This window comes from Callospermophilus lateralis, unplaced genomic scaffold (assembly GCF_048772815.1).
Source record: "Callospermophilus lateralis isolate mCalLat2 unplaced genomic scaffold, mCalLat2.hap1 Scaffold_113, whole genome shotgun sequence".
NCBI classification, from domain to species: Eukaryota; Metazoa; Chordata; class Mammalia; order Rodentia; family Sciuridae; genus Callospermophilus; species Callospermophilus lateralis.
Window position 1 is genome coordinate 4,482,175 of NW_027511570.1, and position 27,745 is coordinate 4,509,919.

Here is a 27,745-nt window from a genome sequence, read left to right on the forward strand (position 1 = left end):
TTCAAGTTTAATTCTATTACTCAGATATTAATATGTTTGAGGACTGAGTGAATTCCTCATTGGTTCTGTCATCTATCCTAATACACCATATATCTTATTCACTCATAAACTTCTCTAAGTAAATTGCAGTGAATATCTCTCAATTTTGAATGCATATACTTATGCAAATTTCATTAAATAAATATGATGTCCATTGAGATTAACACTAACAACTCATTTCCCATCAAATCATTTCAATAGTACCCCAAAATTAATTCAGGAACAGTCGTTTATGTTTTCTTAAATTAATTCACATACAATGATAACTTGAATTCACCCACTAAAACCTCTCCTCATCTGTAATGGAATTGATACATCCTGTGACAGGAAACACTACATAGTCACTAGATCCATGTCAATTATAAGATTTATCATTGAAAAGTTATCCAACCTCACCCAAAAGTTTAAACTAGTTTTCTCCTCAGTAATTTTTGAAAGTTCATCTAAGTTGTTTTCTAATTTATATTTAAATTTTTGTTTAATTATATGTGAGTACAAGTGAGTTAAAATAAGAAATGTTTTCACATTTGGATATCATTGAAATATAAATTACTAAGATTTGCTTATATGTTGAAAATTCCATTAGTTACTTCATCAAGTTTTGGACATTTCCTGTGCTACTTTTCCCTTTTGTTTTTTGTAAGTAAACATTTTCATGTTTCACTATGGGTACAGGTAAAAACAATCTTCTGTACATTTTCACTATTATATATATATATATATATATATATATATATATATATATATATATATGTCATAATTGGAGACAATAACTTTATTTTATTTATTTAGTTTTTTAATGTGGTTCTGAGGATCAACCCAGTGCCTCACACATGCTAGGCAAGCACTCTACAACTGAGTCACAACCCCAGTTCGACATTTTCACACTTTTTAAATAATATTTTCATGGAGAAAAAGTTTTGCTTGTTCTATTTTATGGGTGTGTGATCTTTAAGCTTGTGAAAAAATGCTTGGCCTTAAGAAAAAAGAAAGTTTAGAGAATACAAATCACCCCCATCATGTGACTGAAAAACTAGAACACCCCTATAATATTCACATTGCATCCCTTAGATTCTTGTTAATAGTTAAGTATGCTTTTGAAACTGGTAAATGCTAATGACATGCCTCTAACATTTTATTTATACCAACAAGTTAAGAAAAAAAAACACCAATTGTTTTGGTATACAAGGGATGGATAGTTTTTTCTTTTTCCACAAAAATGTAATGATTCTTAACAGTGAACATTATTTAGTAATAAAGTAAAATGATGCATAGTTAAACTAATTTTGCATGTATTTATGAAGACAGGTTAATGTAAAATACACTTTGGCTATTATATCTCTTACTTTTTCAAAATTTCATTTTTCAAAATTTTCCTCATTTTTTTTTGCATTAAGAATATAAAACTTGGGAAAATATGACAAGGACTAGGTTACAATTAAATATCACATTTCTTATTTCAAAAAATTGAGCATGATTTTGATGTTGCTATTTTTGGAAAACTCTTAGAAGAATTTTGTATACAATATCTTTCTTTAAACAGAAAATATGTTATGGAATCAAAAATGTTTATTGCACCCCTTAGCTAATTCCTCTCTTTAATATAAAGCTAATGTTTAATATCTAAGAAAATTCAAGACACAAAAGCTAAACTCATAATAGAAAATCACATAAAAATATTAAAAATTAATCAAATAATAATTTTTATATTAAGTGTTTGGAAAAGCAAAATCATTTATTTGGCGGTAAAAGAAATATTCATAAGCATTACCTTTATGGATGAAATATAAAAGTAAAAATGTTTATATCACACAATGTAACCCCAAAATGCTAGTTGTTCTCCTCTATGCTTATGAACTAAATTAGGGGAAGTTAAACAAATTCAGGCTATCTCACTTTATAGAATACATTCTGTCCATAAAACAAAAGGGAACTTTCTGTTTCTATGCCTTATAGGCAGAAATAAAGTTATATTTGCAATATACAGTTTTGAACATGATTCTAATTTCAAAATACAATTCCAACTAACTCAGCTAGTTCACTCAATAGAAAATGAAACTCTTAACTTTTCAAATGTAAATGAACCAAAGAGTATAGATTTCATATCTAAATATCTATCAATGTATTATGCAGTATGTATGTACCTATCTATGTATCTAACCAGCTACCTATCAATCCAAGTACAGCTATGAATAAACTAAAATATAGAAAAATAGTTGTGCACAAGCTTACTCAGCTATTATCAAAATTACTAGTTTAAAATAATTTTCAACTGCTAAACACAAACAGTATTGGGAAAGGAATATACTGCTCTACTGCTTTTAGTCTTCTTTAATAAACACGGTAATATTGAAAAAATATATATTGCCTATTATATTGTATAAAACTTTTAAGAAATTATTTTTCCCTTTATGTATATTGCACTTATATATTACATAATGCATATTATATATTTTTATATACAAGTTTGTATGTATATGTGTATACACTCACAAATGTGCATGTACACAAACTCACCTACAATTTATATGTATATATATATATATATATATATATATATATATATATATATAAGAGATATTAAAAAATTTATGAGATCAAATAAAGGAAAAAAGAACAGAACTGATCCATGAACTGGAGGAACCAAAGGAAAATAAGACAGGTAGCATGGTTTTTGTCCTATTCTGTCCCAAGACATTCCTCTAAACTCCTGTATAAAACATATTGAATTTATCTCAGCCCTATGAGACAATAAGGTGATGAAGATTAGAGAAAAAAAGAAGGAAATAACTATTCACTCTTCCATGGATGTTCTTATAGTACTGGCCAAGTTAACTCTCTGCCTATGCCTTCAGCTAAGACAGTCATTGACTTGGGGACCTATGGGGAGAGCCCCTTGCATAAATATTCACGGCATGGGGGCACCAGCAAAAATAGGGATGATATTTCTAGACAGTACAATGGCACCTGTTTAAAACAACCCATGAATTCAATACATAAACATTAAAACCGTTTTTTGTTCAATATAAATTTCAAACCTGGGAATTGCAAGACTAGAATTAGCCGTAACTAGTCTATTCTAAATATTTCTAAATATTTTATCAAATGTTCTGTGTAGTGTTATGGATATTATTGGATATGTTATTGAATCCAGAGCAAGTAAACCTCAAAAAAAAAAGGACTGAAATAGGACCCGAAGAAGTTGTTGATTGTGTTATTTCTATCAAAAACTATAGAGGAATTACTGGTTGGAAAATTACCCAGTGTGAGGAGGAGGACTGGCTAAATCTTTTAGAGTGCATTTAGGGAAATATCCAAGCTTTGAGAAAATATGCATGCCAAACTACCAAATTTATACAAGAGCAACCTGACCACAAGAAATGGAAAAAGGAAAATGTATGGACTTACACTAACATTTTAATAGGAGTACATCCCATTTCCTGTAATTGCATGTATTTGTTTATTATCAAGTTTAAAGGCTTAATCAGAAGACGGTAATGCAGAGGCTGAGGTTGTGGCTCAGTGGTAGAGCGCTCACCTTGCACATATGCATCCCTGGGTTAGATCCTCAGCACCACATAAAAATAAATAAGTAAAATGAAGGTATTGTGCCCAACTACAACTATATATATATATATATATATATATATATATATATATATATATATATATATATATATATATATTTTTTTTTTTTTTTAAAAGATGTTAATACATTTCAAATTTTATGAGATCATTAGAATCATGCACATTTAAGTAAATGGGGTATGTTAATTATACAGCTAAAATGTAATATGATATATGGTTTTGAAAGAAAGAGAGGGAAAATTTAAGGACAATGATTGGTGAGGGAGAAAGGAAGTGACAAATATTTTCAGAAGAAAAGCAAATGTAAAGGAGATGCAGACTGAAGGAAATCCTTGGAGGGTGAGAGATTTTATTTCATTCTATTAAACTTCATTTCCTCCTCAGCTATTTGTAGTTTGTCAACCCACTGATTAAATAAAAATCACTAATATAATGCAAATAAAAGTGGAAGTCAGTTATTATTTCATATATATATATATATATATATATATATATATATATTAATTTAATTACACATGTGCTTAAACTCTTAATATGGTTAATACATAGTCTGAGAAGTTCCTAGATATCACCCCTTAATTTTCCTTCATAAAATTATTTACTTGTACAAATAAAAACAAAGAATATGTTCACTTGCAATAATTATGATGAGTTCATCTTTTATTTTATTTTATTTTCATAAAAAATATATGTGGAACACAATGGAATATTACTCAGGCATAAAGAAGAATGAAATTTGGCAATTGTTGGTAAATGGATGGAACAGGAGAATATCATGCTAAGCAAAATTAGCCAGTCCCAAAAAAAACAAAGGCCTAATATTCTCTCTGATAGGCAGATGCTGACTCACAAGAGGCAGGATGGAGGGAGGAGTGGAGCTTCGCTGAACTACACAAGGAGGAATGGAAAAAGGGAGGGGAATGGGAATGGGAACGACAGTATAATGAATCAGACATAATTTTCCAAGTTACATATACATATGCATGACCAGTGTAACTCCACATTATGAACATCCACAAGAATGGGAAGTTACACTCCATGTAGGTATGAGATGTCAAAATACATTTTACTGAGATGTATAACTAAAAAGATCAAATAAAAAAAGGTATGAGAGTTGCAACAAAGAACAACATAAATTCAGGTCATAAATACATCTACATTTTACTTAGACATTATGTGTATGAGTGTGTATAATAGTACCTAAAATTATATTGAAAAACACAGTGTTTCTCCCCTTTACTCTTATTTGGATTTAATTTGAGAGGGGCATTTGATTTAATATAGTATATTTAAAAATGCTATTTAGGGGTGCTTACTCAGGTTCTAATAAAATAGAAGATTTTCAAATTACATTTTAGACAAGTATAACTAACAGTGCAAGAAAATAGACAGTGAGATTGTTCAGCTACTTCTGAATCTATTAAACTATGTTTTCATTATCAGTCTAGGCTAGCAATGAGCTGACTTTTTACTTTGGGCAAGGCACCTTAATTCTTTTGTACTCATGTGTACATATTTATTAAAGAAAGTATGTAGGGCTGGGGATGTGGCTCATGCAGTAGCACGCTCGCCTGGCATGCGTGCGGCCCCAGTTCGATCCTCAGCACCACATACAAACAAAGATGTTGTGCCTGCCTAACAACTAAAAAATAAATGTTAAAAATTCTCTCTCTCTCTCTGTCTCCACTCTCTCTTTAAAAAAATAAAGTATGTAAACCAAAATTATAGTGCCTTTGACATACTATATTTTATATAATAAGATAATTAAAAAATAGAAACACAAAGTCAATTAGTGGACCATAGAAGCAATACATTCACCAATGTCAGTAATAAAGAATAATAACTATACCCTACAAAAAGAATCAGGATTTATCTGTATAATTGTTTTCATGTACATTTTTAAATTTTTATTAATTAGCTTCAATTAGAGTCATATAACTTCTTGTTGTGTAACGTTTTTGTGGATTCCTATCATGGAGTGCAATTGGCAATGGTAAAAAAATTCTCATTTTTAAAGCCTGATCAGAGGTTGCCCTGCTTACAACTTAATCTTCTGTAAATGAAATACAGGAATTGTTTTAGAATGAGACAATCTACAAGCCTCCATTCACACATAAAGTTTACATTTTGTATTATGAAGAACTGAGTCATTGAAGACTTTATATATATATATATAAACACATACACACACACACACACACACACATACATACAAAATGCTTAGTTCAATCTTGATGCCTTTATGTACTTAATATAATCTAGATTAGAATACTTGTATAAGGAAGAATCTGATTAGGCAGACAGATGGTAGGAATGTATAGAGTGAGAGATTAAATATCACTATAAAATTCAGGAGAAAATACAGGCTTTTTAACATTTAAATATCAATAGTCTCATGATATTCTGTTTTAAAATGTGAAGTAATGCTTTGGAAATTTTTAAAGTATATTTATATTTTAATCAACTATAGTCAAATTTTCTCATATTACAATATTTATGTTATCTTTTGTATGCTTTTGAATTTCCTATACATGTTAAATATTTCTGAAGAAAGAAAAATATAAGTTTTGGTATTGTAAAATGTAAAAATATCTGTTAAAATATCATGCATATAAAATGTTTTAGAAATTTTAAAGAGTATTATCAAAAACCACATCACTTGAAAACAATTCAATAGTAAATTAAATACTAAAGAGGAATATAATTTAAAATGTACTCTCATATGAAATATAAAAAGACCACGATGTGTACCTAAATTACCCTTGTGATGAAACACTATAGACCAATACAAGGAACTGTACCAGGCTAACAGATATAAGAATAATATTAAAGAAAACATATCCACTCATGTTTTATTCCAGGCTTTATGATTTCACAGGACTTCTTTTTATATTATTGGAGAAAATACCCCCAAAAACAATAGAACAGCACTTTTTTCAAATAAATGAGATCTTATTTGCCATTAGAGGAAATTACTTTTTATAAACTCTTGGTTCTTCTTGCCAGATACTCATATTTAACAAGTATTTTACATAAAATCCTCAGTAAAAATGTGTACAAGTATTTTTTTACCTACATAGAAGTTATTTTAGATTGAAAGTTATGCTAGCTATAATAAAATCAAATATGTACTTTAGACTATAAATCCTCATATGCAGCTTGTATATTTTGTATACTATAAGATTTATCATTTTTAAGAAATATTTTATACTTAAGCGTCTACTCTTATTAACAAATATAAACCTTCTACATGAATAGTGTTTAATGTAGTTACTCAGATACAATATTTGGATATTAATGAGTTAAATTTAAAATCTTACGCAGATGTAATAAGAGAAAAAGTTATTTTCATTTTAATTTATAAACCTTTGTTCAGTAGTGGAACATGAACAAAAATAAAATAAAAAACAAGAAAAAAAAGCCTGGAATCCTGCCCATGAAGCTACCAGGTTATTTGATACTAATCCAGTTGCTAAATCTTTGTGAATTCTGAATTGCTAATTAACAGAATGGGGATTTAAAGTTTTATTTCCCATGCTTCTTAAAAAAAAAAAAAGCTTTTTGAAAGATCAAATGAGATAATGCTTCAGAAGAAATCTGTCAAATGCAAGCATTAGGTTTTGTAATTCAAAATAATGCAAGCAAAGTTGTCCAATACTGCCTGAACTATTATTCTTTTCCCTTCTCATAGAAATGTCTTTTACTTGCTCTCATTTGAGTGACAATTGAATAGAGCTGAAGGTATCCATGACAATGCAATGAAATAATTGTTCTCAGTAACTTGTTATGTAATAAGAGACTCTAAGGTACATGTAATTGAAACTAAATAGGAAGTTTACACTAAATAGCAGTTTTATGTTACAGCTCTTATCATGAAAGAGGTCACATATAATTACCATATCCTCATATAATTTAGCTAACAAACATACTGATTAGTTGACTAGGAAATACCTACCCACTCCAGACATTTCAGGAACACTGGCAGTATATAAGTCTTTTGTAAATATTGGCTCATTGTCATTGATATCATGAATTTTAATGATAAATTCTGATTATGGTTCCACCTGCCAATCAGTCTTTCGGTCTATAGCCTTGGCTCGAAGAATGTAGAGGGATTTTTCTTCTCTAATTTCTTTGCAGCATGAATGTCTCTTGTATTTTCATCTATGATGAACAGACTGCCAGCCCCATCTCCTGTTAAAATGTATTTTAAATTTCCATCTCCTTTATCTTGGTCAGTATGAAGCTTCAAAGAGGTAAAAAAGAAGAGTTCTGTAAACACATGCATTATTAGAGTAAAAATAACTTTGGCATATCAACTAGACAATATCACTACAAATATGCTGTCTTATTTTCATTGAGTGGAAACTAAACATTTCAGGTTTTGTTTTGCTAAATATTTTTAACAATTTCATTTATACATCATTCAAAGCTAGATTGAAATAAAAAGGAAAATAAATGTATCTCTTTCAATGCATAGTATTTGAAAGATATTTTTAAGTAGAACACTACAAAGAAATCTTTGTTACCTCTAGAGATTAAAAAAAATCCATTAACTCAGATCTCGAGTTTTAAATATCAAGTAATCATTGTAATATTTAAAATAATGAAACTCAAAGTTATGGTATAAGGAATTTCTGAACTTGACATAATGCTAAGTTTAAGATGAATAACTTAATTTTAAATTGATTTTATCACAATGCAATATAACATTGTCAAACTGCAAACTCTGTATACAGGGAGGCCAGTCAGAGAGAATTTCAAACTCATATTTTTTGTATCACTTTTGAAGAGTACCTTTTCAATCACAATGTTCTCACTTGGAGGAAATTATTTTGTAGATATTTTAAATTTAAAGTGAAACAAAACATGACTTTCCTCTTTGTCCATATAGTTTAGGTCTTAATAGAAATAAATATTTATTCACAAATTATTTTCTTTCACAAACTACCCTTCTATAAAATAACTTCTTAATGTAGAAAGCTCACCAATGAAAATTTAAAACAGTTTTATAATCAAAGAAACTTTGATTTGTAAAAGTTTTAAAAGTTTTGGCAATTCTTTAAAAATCAAATTGAGAAATAATAATTGTGTATGTTAAAAAATTGTGGGTTATGATATGATGTTTTGATGTATGTGTATATTGCAGAATGAGTAAATAATTGTAGATTAATTAAATCAGGCTAATTAACCAATCCATCATCTCAGGCTTATCATTTTTCTTGTGTGATAAAGTCATTTACAAAAAAATCAATGGAGAAAGTGTGGTGTTATTTAAATGGTACAACACTTCACCTATTCAGGAATAATAATAATAATAATAATAATAACTAATAATGCTATTTCAAAATTGCTAAAACTGTAGATTTTAGTAAGACTGGAATCCTAACTAGTCTCCCCTTCTCGGGCAGTCTTACACCACATTCATCACAATTCTTATTGTTCTGAACTTACATATTCATCATGACCAAATCCATCTTTGAATTGATTGTTAATATAAATGCTACTTTTTATGTTAGCCGAAGTTTGAAACTTGTTTCCTTTTTTATCCTTCTTTGTTTTAAACCTATTAAAATAATCATCATATGTAATCTGTCATTCTTTGAAATACTTACTTCATCTGTTTTTCCTCCTTGGCTAATACTCTGGCTTTTCCTACAACATACTTCACCAGATCACTGCAGTAGTCTCCTGATCATGCTACCTCTATTCTTGCTCTATTTCAAAAAAAATTTCACTTTTCTACATCACAAATATAGACATTTTACTAGAAATTAAAAATCTCCAACAAGGCATAGTGTTTATGACCATGAACTTAAAGTCCTACAAACTAGGATTAGTTTCATGCAAATGTAAGTATTATATTGGGAACATCCTTTTGCTTTCTTATTTATTTAATAATTTAAGCCTTCTCCATTGAAAAGGGTTAATGTCAATATTTTAAAATAGTGTTTACATTATTGTCATTATAATTTGCTGATGTCTATTACCTCATTCAAACATCCATAATGTGGCCCTTCATCCTGGAGGCTCTGCCACTTTGCTCCTTTATGCCTCCCATACATACCAATTGTTTTGTTTTCCATTGTTCGTTTAATTTCATTTCTCAGGAAGCCTTTACCTGTTTTCACAGCTGGTGTTTACATATGTATCTTTAACCTTTAGACACTTTCCACTCTTTTTTGTTTTCCCCTAAATAAATAATTGGCATATCTCATTTTGACATTTTCTTTTCAGGGCAACTTCTAATGTAACACTTTACTCCCCACCCTGACGTTCATCAAGTTAAGTATAATTATGAACCATGCTACTAAAAGGTAAAATAAATTAGGAAAACATAGATATCCATTTTAAATAACTCAATGTATATTTTTTCTCTCTCTCACACACACACAAACACACACACATATATTTATACATGTATATTCATAAGAAAACCAAATGATTATTCTCTTTTTATTTATTTATTTTTTTTTAATATTTATTTATTTATTTTAGTTCTCGGCGGACACAACATCTTTGTTTGTATGTGGTGCTGAGGATCGAACCCGGGCCGCACGCATGCCAGGCAAGCGAGCTACCACTTGAGCCACATCCCCAGCCCCGATTATTCTCTTTTTAAACAGCAAAATTTATTTATCTTCTCAAATAAATAAAAGGATTTGTCTATCATTGATTAATAGAAAAAATCAGAACAGAAATAAATTAAATTACATATTAGAAATCTCTAAAGTCCATAATATTTTATTGAACAGTGATTATTATTCCTCAAAATATTTATAAAAGTATTTTGTATATTTATCTTTGTATCACCTGTTCTTTTACTTTAAGAGGAGAAGAAAATGAAGAAAATTATTGAAAAAAGATGACTGAGAAGGATGGGTAAATAGAGAATAATGTAATTATGAAAGTCTGTCAATTTGGCAAAAATTGTAGAATTAACTGAAAAGTTCACTTTATTGAGTTGGCTAGGCTAATTAATGTACAAGAAAATCACCTGGAGCCATCAAAATTCTGGTCTACATAAATGTTGAATGTAAATCTTTGATTAAGCAACATACTTTTAGGTAGGATATTAATGGTGCAATACAGTTTATCTTTTCATGGTTTTATGTCATTATTTGTCATAAAAATAAACAATTACACATAATATTTATTAAATTTTTAATTTATCTTTAATTTTTAAGCTATACATACTTTATGCATATTAGGAGTAAATTTGTATTGATTTCTTGAAATAGGAAAACAAAAAAAAGAGTCAGAAACCACATATAAATGAATTATTAAAGTACCTCTTCACAGTTATATTCTACTGTTCTCTGCTTCATGCTTATTATACCTACAGGAAAAGAAATGTAGTCCTGTATAATTTTAGAGTGTAAGTATGGAAGTGTCACTGTGATGCTGCAATTTGCTTAAAGTCATGGAATACTAAGTACTGTGGACAAAGAATAGATAATTTTTTCAGTGAAATCTATTTAATTCTTATAGAAATTTTTGATAAGCAACTTAGCTACATAGCAGAAAGTCTAAATGATTTTTTTAAAGAGAGAGTGAGAGAGGAGAGAGAGAGAGAGAGAGAGAGAGAGAGAGAGAGAGAATTTTTTAATATTTATTTTTTAGTTATCAGCGGACACAACATCTTTGTTTGTACGTGGTGCTGAGAATCGAACCCGGGCCGCACGCATGCCAGGCAAGCGCGCCACCACTTGAGCCACATCCCAGCCCCAAGTCTAAATGATTGTAATAAACTCTATAAAAATTTTTGAATACATATGAAAATAAAATAAAAAATAATTGTACTTTTTTTCAATGTCATTTCCTGTTATTTTCCAATGTGTTTAACATAATGGTATTATTTTAAGCAAGTATTTTTCTTGCCTTTTATGATTTAAGTTATGTTCAACACTTTATTGTCTTGTATTGATCTGTTCATGAAATTGAACTTGTAATTCTCAAACAAAATTAGATATGATTGTATATCCTGTTTAGATTAATGTTTAAATACTCATGGAAATACCTTCACTTTCAGTTATTTTATCCTCATTCAAAATACATAACAGTCTGGAAAATGTTTACATAAACACAATAGCTTTCATAATCACTCCTATTTGAATGGTTTTATAATCAGTGTTACAATGTCAAAGAAATGGAGCATTACACATATTCTTTACACAGAAGATGTTGATCAAGACAAATTGAAACATTCATGAAATTATAGGATATTATAAAGAAGTATATTGATTGAATATAATTTAATTTATAAATAAAAGATTTGCAAAAAATGGTAAAATCATTTTATTCATTTTACTATTGAGATTGTAATAATGGTGATTTTATTTTTTTTATATCCACCTGATCTAATTTCTTCCAAAATATTTTATATATATACTTTTTACCTTTTTATTAAAATATTATTTCAGGAATTTTTATATAATACCATACATACATATTAAAAGGTCATTTTTAGCTATTATTTTTAGTATATTTTTAAAATTTATTTTTAACTGATACATAAAAATCATACATATAAACACAATATTAGTTAATAGTTAATACACATCTACATTGTGTTTGTTTAAATCAATTTAAACATACTTATATCCTTGATTATTTATTATTTTTTTATGGTGAATACTTTAAAAATTTGTTTTTATAGCTATTTGTAAACTTACTTTATTTTATTTATAATCAACCCAGAGTGCAATACCATACCAGAGCTTTTTTTAATGTTTTACTGTCACTTAGTATCTATTGATCAATCTTTCTCCATTGTTTCCCACATGTCTACTCTAAAAGGTTGAGGTATTTTGTAAATGAAAAGAAAATACTGAATGGTAGTGAAAAATGTTTGTAAAGGTCAGGTATGACCATGCAACCACTTGGAGAAACAAGGACATACTTTTTGTGACTGTTTTTCCTTATTTTGTTGAATGTATTTGTGAGTATGTGTCAAATATTTCAAATAAACTTGTTTTATTCTCTCCATTATCATGTAATATTAAAGATGGTGACCTGAAATCTTACAATTTAATTATTGCTAATTATATATCATGGCATTTATGTTATAGCATATTATTGAGAAAATAAACAGGACTCAAGGGTGGAGGTAACCTCTGGGGAAGGAGTTAGTATTTTATTGTAAGCAGGGTTGCTGTGTCATGGTGGGTGGGATTATGACCTTGTTTCTGTTTTATTTGAAGACAATGTGTTGTGTAAAGAGATGTCGCCTGTGAATGTCAATTTGGCAAGGATTGGAATTTTGATGGTAATTTCATGTGTCAACTTGACTGGCTTGTCCAGATATCTGGTAACAAATTATTTTGGATGTCTGGGTGAGGATGTTTTGGGATAAGATTAACCTTTAAATCCATAGACTAAGCAAAGGGTATTGCCCACCACCACCACATGGGATGGTCTTCCTTCAACGCCTTGAAGTCTTGTGTACTAAAAAAATCTTGAGAAAGGAGGAATTTACCCTGTCTGACTATGAGTTGACACAGTAGGCTGGTCATCCTTTGAACTCAGATCCAGGATAGGACTTATTCCATTCATTGAGTTCTTTTAGTCTCAGTTGAAAATAATATTATGGGTTCTCACCAGCTGCAGCCTCCCATATCTATACTTCTCAAACTCTACAATACTGTAAGTTAACTTCTTGCAATAAATTGACATATATTTGCTGTTTCTCTGGAAATCTCATATAATCTAAATTCAATTTTTTAAAAAAATATAAATTGTGAAATCAAAACAAATTCAATAACAAATCATTTTCAAAATAAGGAGTGAGGATTTTTGGTTGTTTGTTTAACCTTTTAAAAATGACTTTATGACATAAATTGTATTCAATAAAAAAGTGTACACTTAATTTATAAAATATTATAATTTCGACATGTATATATCTGTCATTGATATGTTTTTTAGTTGATTACCCTGTCTGACTATGAGTTGATACAGTATAAAGCATCATAATCGCTTTATACTTTGCTTAAAATGGTGGAAGTCCAAAATATAACAAACTCCATATATATAATATCAATAGTCCTTGTGTGTTCTTAAATATATCTCATTATTTTATATTATCTTATTTGGTTTGTAATGAGGAAAGGCATAGATAATAGCTAAAATAACTAGTACAGTACAGTATTTTTGGTGATTTCATGTCCAAATACATTTCCAAAACATTTTCAAAAATGAAATGTTTCATTTCAGTACAAAATTTACATTTTTTCTAGCTCCCACTTGTAATTTCAGAGTTTTGAGAGGTCAAGGCAATAGGATCACAAGTTCAAAGCCAGCCTCAGCAAAAGTTAGGTGCTAAGCAACTCAATGAGACCTTTCTAAATAAAATATACAAAATAAAGCTGAGGATGTGGTTCAGTGGCTGAGTGCTCCTGAGTTCAATCCCCAGTACCTTAAATAAATAAATAAATAAACAAGCAAACAAATAAATAAATAAATTAAATTTTTCTCATTTATTTCAGGTAAGTCAATTTATATATTTAAATCAACTCATATTAAATATTGCTTCATGACTACTATATTAGAGCTTGAATGTGTAGTAAATGCAAACTCAATATAATATTATTACTATGTGATATCTTTACACCATAAGGATTTTGTGCTTGTGACTGGGCATGGTGGTATACACCTGTAATCATAAAGAGGCAGGAGGCTGAAGCAAGAGGATTGCAAATTTGAGGCTAGCCTCAGCAATTTAACAAAACACTATCTCTAAATTAAAATTAAATAAAATAAAGGGTGAGGGATGTAGCTTGTGGTAGAGAACCCATGGACTGAATTTCTAGTACCTGGAGGGCAGCAGGGGGTATTCCTGCTTGGTTTAAGATACAATTGACTGAACTTGAGTTTTCTGGGAAGAATTTTATGGCACAGAAGTGGCACATGCACAGAATTGCAATCCTCTGCAATCCCCTAGCTGGTTCTATAACTTGATGATTTTGAATTGCCCTGCTATAAACACTGATGTGCCTGTACCAATATAAAACAACAATTTTGGTTCTTTTGGATAAATATCAAAGAATGAGATAGATGCACATTGATTCCATTGCTAGTTTTTTGGGGGAATCTTCATGATGATGCTTTCCAGATTGGTTGTACTAATTCACGGTTCCATCAATAATATATGATGGAACCCTCCCCATTTTCACCATTATATTGTTATTTTAATTCTTTTTGAAAATATATTTTTAGTTGTCAAAGGACCTTTAGTTTATTTACTTATATGAGGTATTGAAAATCGGACCCAGTGCCTTACACATTCTATCACAGAATTACGACTCCAGCCCTTGATTTGAATTCTCAATAATTCAAATTTTAACTTCAGTGAGATAAGATCTCAGTGTAACTTTTATTTGTATTTCCTTGATTACTAAAGATGTTGAACTTTTTTTTTTTATATATATTTGTGATTTCTATTTCTTCTTTTGAGAAGTGTCTGTTCAGTTCTTTTGCTCATTTTTTAATTGGGTTCTTTGTTGGTTCTTGGTATTTTTTTAGTTCTCTAGATAGTCTACTTATTAATCCCCTGTCTGAGGAACAATGCCAAAGACCTTCTCCAATTCTGTAGCCTCTATCTTTATGATCTTAGATTTTTTTTCCTTTCCAGTGAGGGAACTTTTTAATTTGATGACATCCCACCTATTGATTCTTGATTGTAATTCTTGTTAAAGAAGTTGGTGCTTGTGTCAATATTTTGGATTTCTGAACCCACATTTTCTTTTAGCCATTAAAAAGTTTCTGATCTAATTCCAATGTTTTTGATTCACTTTAAGGTGACTTTTTATTCATCATAAAGATAGGAATCTAGTTTCATTCAGTTTTTTCAACACCGCTTAAAACACAGAGAAAACATAGAGTAGACTAATATCAAACAATGAAACTGAAGGAGCAATTAAAATTGTCCCAACTAAGAAAGCCAAAGATCAGGTGGATTCTTATCCTAGTTATACAACATCTTTAAAGAAGAACTAGAGGCAATCCTCCTCAAATTATTCCATGAAATAGAAAAAGAGGAAATAGAGCCAAATTCATTCTATAAAACCACAATCAAAACTAGTCAAAGACACATCAAAGAATAAATATATCCTTCATGAACAAAGATGCAAAAATCCTTTAAAATATATTGGCAAACCACATTCAAAAGCACATTAAGAAAAGAGTATACCATGATCATGTGGGATTCATCCCAGGTATGCAAGGACAGTTCAACATATGCAAATCAAAATAAATGCAACTCACCACATAAATAGAGTTAAGGACAAGAATCACATAATTATCTTAATAGATGAAGAGAAAGCATCTGACAAACTTAAGAATACTTTTTATGTCTCTTTTTAATCCTCATTTTAAAGTGAATTTACTGTACACAACATATACTTGCCCTGTATTTTTTATCCACTCTCTCATTAGTGTGTTTAGAAATTCAGTTTTTAAAGTATAATTTATAAAATTTCATAAGTAATTATTATATCTGTAACATGGCTTGTCCATTGCCAAACCTTCTCTCTCTCTCTCTCTCTCTCTCTCTCTCTCTCTCTCTCTCTCGTGCGCGTGCGCGCGCTTTATTACCATATGTCTAAATAAGTGCAGAGAGAGTGAGAGAAGGCTTCATGTATATAATAGAAAGGAATAAAGTTCTAAAATAATTCATAAGTTCTCCCTTAGAAAACAGAAAATTAAATTTCACAATCTGAAATCAATTCCTTAAAAGTCACCATCTACCAAAAATACAAATAGATTAAAATTTTAAAACAAAACAACAACAACAACAACAACAACAACAACAACATGAGAAGAAATACTTTAAACAGGACTCTAACAATTAGGGGAAAAAATCAACAAGTAATACCATTACAAAACAGAAAGAACTGGGCTAAAATGGTTTCACTGTTGAATTCTTTCAAACATTTAAAAAAGTTTGTTACAAAATTTTAAAAACTTGTTCCTGAAAATAAAAGCAAAATAATAAATACTAACTCATTCTGTCAGACCAAAATTACCCTTAAACCAATTGCAATAAGCAATTGAAATTTGCAATTAATAACATAAATAACTTTTTAGATTAATAAAAATGTTTACATATATTTAATAAATATCTATAAGATGTACACAGTTCTCATAAAAGAAAAAAAAATAAATGAAGAGGTATTACATTGTCATTAGTAGAAAAATTTGATATTCTATAGATGTCAGTTCTTCCCCACTTGATCTAATCATTACCAAATTTAAATGAAGTTATATGTAGATATATACATACTAACTGTAAAATTTATGTGGGGAGGCCAAAGACTCAAAATTATCATCAAAACATTGGGGGGAAAAAAAGCTGGAAAGCTGACAATAACAAATTTGAAGTTTTTCTACAAAATGTAATAATCAGGACAATGTGATGTTGTTGAAAGAACAAACAAATTAATAGAAAAAAATTAAAAAGCTCAGAAATGGATCCAAGTTAATATATTCAATTGTTCTTTTGTAAAAAGAGAAAGAATAGCTTTTTTATTAGTAATGCTGCAAACATGAATATCATCATTGAAAAATGAATCTAGATACAGTTTACACATTTCACACACAAACACACCTCAAAATAGTCATACCCTTGTTTTCCCCAGTTTGTTCATTTCTATGACCCAATGCTCTTGTGAGAACAACAAAAAGGAGAAAAAATATATTTAGGGCTCACAGTTTCATTGGTCTGAGTCCACTGATGACAGACTCCATTGCTCTGCGTCCAAAGTGTGGCAGAACATCACAATGGAAGGTCTTGGTGGAAAAAAACAGCTCATGTCACAGAAACAGGAACCAGAAAGAATTCTGCTCATTGGGGATATATAAATATAAACCCAAAAGCCATGTATGTCCCCAGTGACCCGCCTCCTCCAGGAACTTCCTACCTGCCTATAGTTACCCAGTTAATCCATATCTGTGGATTAACGCACTGATTAGGTTAAGGCTCTTATGAGTCTGTCATTTCACCCTTAACTTTCTTGCATTGTCTTACATATGAATTTTTTTGGGGAACACCTCGTATCTAAACCATAACAGACTTAAATGTTAAGGAAAACCTATAGATGTATAGAAGACAATGAGAAAAATCTAAATCATCTTATAATTGGCAATGTACTATAGGTACAAATGTATGATCCATAAAAAAATCACAAACTGAATTTCATGAAAATTACAAATGTGTTCTCTGTAAAAATTATTATTATCAGAATGAAAAAGACACAGTCCAGATTGCAAACTACTTATCTGGCAGAAAGCTCAATATATATATATATATATATATATATATATATATATATATATATATATATATATATATATAAAGAAATTGTCAGAGAACAAACAACCCAACTAAAGAAAAGAAAAAAAAAAAACTTAAGACCTGAGGAGTCACCTTACCAAATAAGACAAACAAATAAAATGAGCATATGAAAATGTAAAACATTGAATTTCCTTAGGGAACTAAAAACTAAATGAGATACCACTTCATTCATATTAAAATGACCTAAATATCAAAGTCCTGGGAGCACTAAATGTTGATAAGGATGTCGACCATAGGAATTCTTGTTCATTGCTGGTATGAATACAAAATATTGAATCCACTTTGTAATGCAGTTAGGAAATGTCTCACAAAGCTCAATAGTCTTACCATATTAGCTAACCAGGTAATTTTCTGAATATGTCGAAATACCCGTACACAAATGTTTATACAACTTTAGACATAATTCCCAATTACTGGAAGCAGCCAAGATGTCCCTTGGTAGCTGAATTGATAACTGATTATACATCCCTAAAAAAATATTATTCAGTAGTAAAAAGAAATTAGCTACCAAACTAAATAATACATAAAGGAACATTAAATTCAAATTACTACATGATAGGCACTAGTCTGCAAAATATTTTATAGACTACATGATTCTAATTTCATTACATTATCAGGATGGCAAGAGTGTAGAGAATAGAAAGATAGCCATTCTAAGACTAAATGAATGTTAGAAATGAATAGATCTAGCAAAGGGAATCTTTATGCATTGAGACTACTCTATAAGATGCTGTAATGGGGGATAAAAGGAACATGCATTTGTTGAAACTCAGATGTGTACAAGACAGAAACTGAATTCTAATGTGAACTATATGGACCATAGTAACAGTAATGTAACAATAATGATTCCAAACAACCCCAAGATGCTTATAAGAGAGACAAATGTGTGTGTGTGTGTGTGTGTGTGTGTGTGTGTGTGTGTCTGTAGGCATATGAAAACTCATTACTTTATGCTATCTTCTGTAAAACTAAAATTACTCTAAGAAATAAAGTTTATTGATAACTGAAGTTAAAAGTTAAATTGAAAAGAATGATAGGTGTGTGAAATACTGAAAAACTTCTGTTCAGACATTAAAAAGGAGCAGAGCCATTTTCTACATGGATTTTAACTCATGAGTGATCTGAAATAAGGCAAATTACATGGTACAGTGGAGTTAATTTTGAAATTCAAGTACAAGTAAACTGGTGAGAATAATTAATCAAGAAATATTATTGGAGAAAATGAATGTGTATTAATATACTGGGAACACCTCACTTGATTTGTAAAGTTAATTCAGGAATTAGTAAGAAAAGTCCTGTTTTCTATCTTCCATAGTATACTTTTGAAAATAAGCTTGAGTTTATCCTGGTTGAGCCTGTTGTAATAAGCATTGTTTCAGAAAACTGAAATTGTGCTTAGAATATTCCGTTAGCAAATAATCACTGAATTAAAAAAAATGCATGAACATCTTCTGTTCAACCAACATATATAAACAAAGTTTCTTATACTCCTCACTTCCTCATGTTAAATGGCTCAAGATAATGCAGTTTTAAACAAGGATCAATGCCATATTAATGCATTTCAAGAAGCACTCCTACTGGATACAAACAATGATGAAAGGATCAGCCCACTTGGTTCTGAAAAAACTTTTCTGTTTCCATAAGGTGAACACAAATTGACTTTGACATTTTTCATTTTGTTAAACTTTGTTACATTATAAAGAGCCCTTGCTCAGCTGTAGGTAACTTTCCATAGAGAAAATGTTCATACTCATTCAATTCACACAGAGACTTCTTCCATTTTTCTATGCATTTTCAGAATGGCAATATCTTGCTGTCCACAGCTCAGGAACTCTCTATCCTTAGAATGCCATGTAGACTTCTCCACTTAACTGCTCCCTGTCATTGTGGCATAGAGAATAAGAACCAACCCACTGCCTATCAGAGTTAAGGAAGGAATCTAGGAGGGTACCCTTCCCTCCCCAAACACAATGTTTTCTAGTGGTTTAGTATACACAATCAAAGTTGACTGAAGAACCCTACAACACGAACTGTCACTTGTCCTCAGATTTTTCACAGAGTAACTAATCTTATGTATTTGTGTAATAGCCCATGGATATGGGAAAAGAAAACTAGTTTTAAATATTTACACACTCTAGGGATAATTTCACTGCTATACACTGTGTATGGGAGTTACTTTAGACCTGCACTGTGACAATTCTATTCTTTTCTCAGGATGCATCAAAGTCTGGTATTTATTTTTCATTGGAACACAATATGCTGGGTAAACTGGTAGTTTAAAATACCTGTTTACAGTTCCAAACTACATCTGGGTATGATGAGGCAATCCTGTAATCCCAGCCACATGGGAGACTGAGTCAGGAGGATCACAAGATTGGTGCCAGTCTCAAGAAATTAAGGAAGCACACAGCAGCTTAGTGAGACACTGTCTTGAATTATAAATAAATAAATAGATAGATAGATAGATAGATAGATAGATAGATAGATAGATAGATAGATAGAACTGGGGATGTAGTTAATTGGTAAACTCCTCTGTTTTCAATCCCCTGTACCAAAACAACCCCAAAACAAATGAACAAAAAAAATCTATGGTAATATCCTGGGTCAATGTGTTTATAATATTTAGGATCCTATAGATTGACAGCTTGGTTTAATCAGTTGCATGTCTAAATTGCGTACAAACCTAGGGGGGATATAAATATTCTCTCTGATATCTTCTGCCAAAGCTACTCTGATACCAAAAATTTTTATTCTCGCTTGGTGTTTCACAACTTGACCAAGATTTTAACTTGCTTTTTCCCCCTATTTTGATTTCAGCAACCTTAAAGAAAAGGACAATTTCCTCATATCTAGTATGGATTGTGATGAAAAAAAATACAAATTTGGAGTCCAAATTAATTAGTCACTCTATTATTAAAGATCAAACAAGTGGATGAATTTAACTTTCTGCCAATAGTAACACCATATTTTTCTGAGAGACTCTCATAATACAAATAGGCAAAAACAAAACCTCAAGCAAACAAACATACAAAAAATCTTAATCCTTCAACTCTCCTTAAATACACTGCTGATTAATTTCTTCTTAATTATCTAGCCATACACAGCTATCAACTATCACTAGGGGATACAGCTGACTAGTAGGCATTTTAAAAGAATAAAGAGGGCAAAATGACCTACTGTAGATTGACTCAGTTTTAGAAGTGACTTATACTGCACAAAAGTTCCAAGGGGCTGAGACAGCTGCATGATGAAGACTACAATGGAGTTTGTCAGCTTAGTGGTTGTGGCAGCAACTGTTGTTAAAGCTGGGTGAACTATGAGTGTCTGCAGAACAATGAGTCAGAAGATGACAGATTGCTGCATAGCACACAAACTGTGTTCTCAAAATATTTACTCCCAAGGGAGAATTAAGTCCTGTTCACGTAACAATTATGTTATATTCATTACTTTGCTCTGTTATTTAGGGTTTAATGAGATAATGTTGGTAAAAACTTATCTTAGTTCCTAACATATAACATGCCCTCAATAAATTAGAATTTGATTAAGACTGCTCTTTTGTTACTATTGTTCTGTAGTTTAGTTTAAGGTCTGGTTAGTGATGCCAGCTGCTTCACTCTTACTGCTAAGGATTGCTTTAGCTATTCTGGGTCTCTTATTTTTCCAGATGAATTTCATGATTGCTTTTCCTATTTCTGTGAGGAACGCCATTGGGATTTTGATTTGAAATGTATTAAATCTGTACAGTGCTTTTGGAAGTACGGTCATTTTGATAATATTAATTCTGCCTATCTAAGAGCAAGGTAGATCTTTCCATCTTCTAAGGTCTTCTTTGATTTCTTTCTTTAGGGTTCTGTAGTTTTCATTGTATTGATCTTTCATCTCTTTTGTTGATTCCCAAGTATTTTATTATTTTTTTTTGAGGTTATTATAAATGGGGTTGTTTTCCTCATTTACCTCTCAGAGGATTTGTCACTGATATACAGAAATGCCTTTGATTTATGGGTATTGATTTTATAACCTGCTACTTTGCTGAATTCCTTTACTAGTTCTAAGAGTTTTCTATTGGAGCTTTTTTGGGTCTTTTAGGAATAGAATCATATTGTCAGCAAATATTTAGCAAATAATGTTAATTTAAGTTCTTCATTTCCTATACATATCCCTTTAATTTCTTTCATCTGTCTAATTGCTCTGACCACTGTTTCAAGGACTATGATAAATGGAAGTGGTGAAAGAGGCATCCCTGTCTTGTTCCAGTTTTTAGAGGGAATGCCTTCAATTTTTCTCCATTTAGAATGATGTTGGCCTGGGGCTTAGCCTTTATGATGTTGAGATATGTTCCTGTTTTCCCTAGTTTGTCTAGAGTTTCAAACATGAAGGGGTGCTGTATTTTGTCAAATGCTTTTTCTGCGTCTATTGAGATGATTATATGATTCTTAACTTTGAGTCTATGGATGTGACGAATTACATTTATTGATTTCCTAATGTTGAACCAACCTTGCATACCTGAGATGAATCCCACTTGATCATGGTGCACAGTCTTTTAGATATGTTTTTGTATTCGATTTGCCAGAATTATTTACAGAATCTTTGCACCTATGTTCATTAGGAATATTGGTCTAAAGTTTTCTTTCTTTGATGTGTCTTTGCCTGGTTTTGGAATCAGGGTGATATTGGCCTCATAGAATGAGTTTGGAAGTGCTGCCTCTTTTTCTATTTCCTGAAATAAATTAAAGAGTATTGGTGCTAGCTCTTCTTTAAAGATCTTGTAGAACATGGCTATATAACCATCCAGTCCTGGGCTTTTCTTGGTTGGTAGGCTTCTGATGGCATCTTCTATCTCATCACTTCATATTGATCTGTTTCAATTGTGTATATCTTCCTGATTCAGTCTGGGCAAGTCATATGACTTAACAGACTGGTTGACCAATGGTACAGAATAAAGGACACATAGACTCACCCACAAAATTACAACTATCATATACTAGACAAAGGCGCTAAAAACATGCATTAGAGAAAAGATATCCTCCTCAACAAATGGTGCTGGGAAAACTGGAAGTCCATATGCAACAAAATGAAATTAAACCCCTATCTCTCACCATGCACATAACTCAACACAAAATAGATCAAGGACTTAGGAATACAACCAGAGACCCTGTGTCTAATAGAAGAAAAAGTAGGCCCTAATCTCCATCATGTGGGATTAGGCCTCAACTTCCTTAATAAGACTCCTATAGCACAAGAATTAAAACCAAGAATCAGTAAATGGGATGGACTCAAACTAAAAAGTTTCTTCTCAGCAAAAGAAACAATCAATGACGTGAATAGAGAGCCTACATCTTGGGAGCAAATTTTTACCTTGCACACATCAGATAGAGCACTAATCTCTACAGTATAAAAAGAACTCAAAAAGATAAACACCAAAAAAAAACAAATAACCCATCAATAAATGGGCCAAGAATCTGAACAGACACTTCTCAGAAGACAATATTCAATCAATCAACAAATATAAGAAAAAATGTTCATCATCTCTAGCAATTAGAGAAATGCAAATCAAAACTACTCTAAGATACCATCTCACTCCAGTCAAAATGGCAGCTATTATGAAGGCAAACAATAATAATTGTTGGTGAGGATATGGGGGGGAAGGCACACTCATACACTGCTGGTAGGATTGCAAATTGGTGCAGCCAATATGGAAAGCAGTATGGAGATCCCTTAGAAATCTGGGAATGGAACCAACATTTGACCCACCTATCCCTGTCCTTGGACTGTATCCAAAGGACTTAAAAACAGCATATTAGAGGGACACAGCCACATCAATTTTTATAGCAGCACAATTCACAATAGCTAAACTCTGGAGCCAACCTAGCTGCCTTTCAGTGGATGAATGGATTAAAAAATGTGGCATGTATACACAGTGGAATTTTACTCAGCAATAAAAGATAATAAAATCATGGCATTTGCAATGGATGGTATTGGAGAATATAATGCTAAGGGAAGTTAGCCAATCCCAAGAAAACAAATGCTGAATGTTTTCTCTGATACAAGTGGCTGACTCATAGTAGGGTAGTGAGGGGGAGCATGAATAGATGAACTCTAAATAGGGAAGAGGGGTGAGAGAGAAAGGGAGGGGGCAGGGGATTAGTAAGGATGGTGGAATATGATAGACATCATTATCCAATTTACATGTATGAAGAAATGAATTGGTATTAACATAATTTATATACAAACAGAAATATGAAATTGTTTTATATGTGTAATAAGAATTGTGATGCATTCCACTCTCGTGTATTTAAAAAATAAAACCAAAAAAGACGGCTCTTTTGTTATTTTTGAATTAAATCAACAAAATTTGATTATTATTTTATTTCTAATTGTCCTAAGTCATAAAAATTCAATTCTCATTAAATCATACCTATCAGCATTCCTGTTACTTTTACTTTGCTTATTATTATTTTTATTCCATATTAGGATGTATTTTGCTCCTCACTAATTAATTTTTTAATATTTATTTTTTAGTTGTAGCTGGACACAATACCTTTATTTTATTCATTTATTTTTATGTGGTTCAGAGGATTGAATCCAGTGCTTCGTGCATGCTATGTGAATGCTCTACTGCTGAGCCACTACCCCAGCCCCCTAATTAATGTTTTGTTTCTGTTTCTTTTTTTCCCTCTGTGAATGCTAATCTTCACTTCCTTCAATGTAATTGCATTGTAAATTTCCTAGGGTTTCTGCTCTCACTCATTGATATTTCCATTTTCTGCCTTTTTTTTTTTACTTATTTCTATATTTTTGTATCATAGATGCTAATTTCTATAAAATTTTTTCCTGAAGAAAAATTAAATGGCTTTCCAAACTTTCTTTTCTCTGTGAAATGTAACTTGTTATTTTCTTTCTTTAAAATCATTTTATGCTTGTATATTTATGTTTCAATATTTTGAATCCAAATTTTTTCTTTTTTTAGTTTTTTTTGCTTACATTGAACAGAATATGCTTTTCAGAATATGCTCCATTTCCGATACTGACCAGAAGCTAATACAATTCTACTCTACTTTCTTAAACACACAACTCAAATTAAAACAAAATGATAATACAAAATAACTTATATCAAATCTACAAACTTTGGAATAAACTCTCAGTGTGACTCTGAGTTAGACACTATTCCCCATGAGGATCAGATACACTGTCCCTATTTATATCCCTTGGGTATTGAGTTTGTACCTCACATTTTATACAGAAACATAATAGATAAAACTTAGATTTCTTTTAAATATTTCTTTTAAATAAAGAACTGTCTTTCTTTGTCAGCAAATACAATTTCTATTCATGGAACAAAATTTCAAAATTGTCTTTTTTCTAATAAAGTTCAAAATTGTGTGATTATTCTCTAATTCCTTTCTTAAACTAAAATAATCATTCTGTTACTTGTGTGTGTGTGTGTGTGTGTGTTTTCTTCCTAAATTTTTTCTCTCTCATCTGAAGCCATTACAAGGCTAATATTAAATGGCTATTGATGGATAGAAAGCCAAATGTGGTTTTAAATCAACTTTTTCAAGTATTAACACAATAATCATCTTATTTTTTTTTCAAAAATGAATAATGTATTAACCCTTTTGGGAAAAACATTTTTTCTTGCCATATATTTATTTTTTATTTTAAAAATTTTCCTATGACTATCTCATCTTATTTCTTCATATAAATTGTGGTACATTTAGGTATCTAATTCTAGCTTTTTATTCTTAGGAATGCAAGAATGTAGGTGAATCCTTGTAAATTGATTATTTGACAAATGAATTAAGGGCAAATTAAGGAGAAAATCTTGACTCAAGGATAGCTTTAACAATAAATCTGTAGCTTAGGATTGCTGGGCTTATATTTTCTACCTGTGATGACTAAAGCAACATAATTTGCTGTATATTGTCATTTAAACTATGTAACAATCTGAGTTCATAAACTCAACATACCTGTTCTTGTAATCCAGACAACCAACATCTCCATGACCTCCCTTGGAGTGAATCATCAGAGCTTAAAAGAAGATTTTAATAACTTACACTGAATATCTCAAACTCCTCCCTGATTTATCTGTGCTTCTTGATTTTTTGCATACTTGAAATTGATCATAAAGATTTTATTCAGTAAAATCTGATTAGTTTAAGTCTGATTTGTAAGTGCTTTCTGTTAGCTTAGATTGGTGATAATGGGCAAGATTGCATTGAAACCATAAACTTTCTCAGGTCTCTTTTGGAAGGTAGATAAGAGAAGACAAGTAGGATGAAAATTTTATAGCAGGAACTCAGGACACTTATATTTATCATTAAGATGCAAAGGTTTTCAAGCAGATGATGATCTAAATCTCACCAATTAAATTTAATGGCAGAAGACTTGAAAGCCAGATGCATAGGCTAAGTGTATGAATTAAAAGAAGAAAGTCAAAAAGAAGGTAACAAAAAAACTTTTATTTTCTAGCAATTTTTATCACCCCTAGTACAAGCCTGATTATTCAGTGAAGGAAGTGGTAACAGGCCTCTTCATAATTCTGTAGCTACATTAAAAATTATCCTATTTACTCGTGAGGTAACAAAAAATTGCTGACTACCTGAAAAAGTCTATAGGCAACTATGGGTCAAGAACACATGACTACTGAATCCTGAAGGTATTTTTTAATAGGTTAAAATATTGAGAAAAATATCAGGAGAAATACATTCTTAAATTTAATGAAATTGGTGAAATGTTGAAGTGCATTCTAAATTTGCAAAGTGTGATTAATGAGATTTTTCAGCAGTTCTTTGACTTTTATCTGATGCATAATTTTGATGAATATCATTATGTATAAAGGGGAATGTTCTCTACTCTTTACCTAGGGTCATTTCACTATATTTTCCATTCAATCACATTTAAAGGAAAACTTTGGATTGCCTTAGTATTCATTGATAGAAAATACTAACCAATATATAATTCTGGGAGTTAATCAATGTATCATTTCTAAGCTTCAAGAAATGGTTGCCATGACAAATTTCTTTTCACTATCAAATTTGGAATCTGTCTTTCTTCGTCAGCAAATACAATTTCTATTCATAGAACAAAATATGAATTTGAGTGAATGCCTGAGCAAGAATAACCATTAAAATGCTTACAAAGCATGGTGACACAAACAATTCCAGAAAGCTCTTATAAGCCACTGTTCAATGATGTTAGACACAGCTGTGACCAAAGCATACACAGACCAAAGATCTAACAGAAACCAATCATGGATCCTTAGCAGAGACCTCAAATTTTCCACCCCAGAAATTGCCTAAAGATATATATATATATATATATATATATATATATATATATATATATATATATATATATATATATATACAAACACACACACACACACACACACACACACACACACTCACATACACTCACACACACTCACACACCCTCACACATTGAAAGGCAATTGCTAACTAATGTAAAAAGTTTCTTCACCAAGAAAAGGTGTCAGATAAGACTGAAGGCAGAAAATACGTCCTGTCCTGGTTAATGACAGAGAGATATAAGGATAAGAAAAAAGACACACAATGATGTATTGTTAAGAAGTATATCATGAGATGGCTTTTTCATCTTTTGGCTGAGTAAGAAAGATCAAGGGAAGAAGTATTTCATGAGGATGCATTTCAGGAGGAGTCTACCACATAAGCAAATTTACTTTTTTTAAATTTATTTTTATGTGGTGCGAAGGTCTGAGCCCAGGGCCTTGCACGTGCTAGGGAGCAC

At 30.8% G+C, this 27,745-nt stretch overlaps 1 pseudogene; it reads right to left on the bottom strand.

Annotated features, from left to right (window-relative positions):
• Positions 1-27,745, bottom strand: part of LOC143386137 (cadherin-9-like) — a 105,938-nt pseudogene that overhangs the window by 30,498 nt on the left and 47,695 nt on the right.